At 26.9% G+C, this 1,630-nt stretch overlaps 1 long non-coding RNA gene across 1 annotated transcript; it reads right to left on the bottom strand.

The window, feature by feature from the left end:
* Positions 1-229: 229 nt before the first annotated feature.
* LOC123906395 lies at positions 230-1,277 on the bottom strand. Its single transcript, XR_006808868.1, has 3 exons — positions 1,153-1,277; positions 603-730; positions 230-475 (listed from the first exon to the last, which is right to left on the bottom strand). It is a non-coding gene; the product is annotated as an uncharacterized LOC123906395 (long non-coding RNA).
* Between the last annotated feature and the right edge of the window lie 353 nt (positions 1,278-1,630).

The raw sequence follows: 1,630 nt of genomic DNA, 5'->3' as shown, positions 1-1,630 counted from the left end.
TAAACTGTGGGCTAAGAGCTAGACAAAACTAATTTTCCCAAGGGACAACTTTTTGTCCTTTGCACAAGTTGTATAAAATACCAAAATAATATTTTGTCCACCAAACATCCTATAATACAAAGTTTGTTCAATGCCCTCAATTTTAGTTTGTTCAATGCCCTCAATTTTATCTTGTGTTGTTTTGTAGACCATAACTTAGCCAAAATAATTTGTATAATACCTGCTTATATCATCAGAATCAGGCGTATGGCCAAGAAACTTATTTACATTTTGCAATAGTGTAACTATGTCTTTTAAAGATCTAGTTGGCGTGACTTCAATATTTTGAGGTTGAGTACTAGTTTCATCATGTTCAGGAATAGGAGGCCCTGTTGGTCGAATTTTTTGTACTTTTCCTTTTGATATAACATGTAATGTACATGACTCTGGTAAAGATTTAGCTAAGGAAGATGCAACATTTACTTCTTTAAATCTCCTGTAAGTTAAGCAAAAATTGGTTAAACATAATTTTTTCAACTAAGACTTTATAATATCATGTAATTATAAATAATCGTAGATAATTATATGTATGTGTTTATAATTATGTGAGATTTTGATAATACCTTATAAAAGCACTCCAAGGGGAAGCACAACCACCAACAATAACATTGTTGATAGAGTTGTCAACAACATAATCAGTAAGTGCACTAGGAACATCAATGTCATGTAAAACCAATTCTTTTGCTTCAATCTGAAATTATCAACATTCATAATTATAAACTATGTGCTAAATATAAGTATTAAATGTTGACCAAACAAATAAGGATTAAATAAGTTTTTACAAATATAGCGAATATTTATTTTAGTACATAAAAATAAAAATTAGATGTTTTTATCATCTCAAAATTTTATGTTTTTAGCCTCGGTGCACATAATAGATGAGTTTAATATAGACACATCTTGAACATAAAATGGTCATCACCATGATATTAAAATAACATTTCACTTTTATTTTTAGGGACTATAATCGAAATTTGCTATATTTTTAAAAACTAAACTTATTTAATCATAAATATAATAAGATGATATTTGTAAATTTGAAAATCCAGATACAAATAAGTGAATGTAATTAATAAAAAGATTACATAAATTTAAAAATGTATGAATACTAACCCCTTTTCTAGCACAAAAACCACGAAAGGGAAGAAAGAATTGATGCAATTCTTCTTGTGTTGGTGGACGACCATGTTTTGGAACATCTTCATGATCACCTACACAAACCAAATTCAAAAAATTATAATACAGATTGTTCATTGCATGGTACCACAAAACATTGAATATTTAGCCAACTTAATATATCATATAAAGATTAATTCTAAATTGCAATAGCTTTTGCAATACAAAGATTATGAACGACTACACAATTGCAATAGAAATATTTATTTGCAAATTTTAAAATATAAATAACATCTTTTGCAAAGGTAACCACAATTTCAATTCATTATCAATTTTGGCATAATAAATAATTTTATTTAAAATTCAAATTCTAACTTTACAATTACATCCCGACATCAATTATTTAAATATCAAGAACAATGTTTACGACTGTAACCACAATTTAAAACATCATCAATTATATTTTCATAAAAAA

The sequence above is a fragment of the Trifolium pratense genome, linkage group LG2 (assembly GCF_020283565.1).
Source record: "Trifolium pratense cultivar HEN17-A07 linkage group LG2, ARS_RC_1.1, whole genome shotgun sequence".
NCBI classification, from domain to species: domain Eukaryota; kingdom Viridiplantae; phylum Streptophyta; class Magnoliopsida; order Fabales; family Fabaceae; genus Trifolium; species Trifolium pratense.
This window is presented reverse-complemented; position numbering and strand designations above follow the sequence as displayed.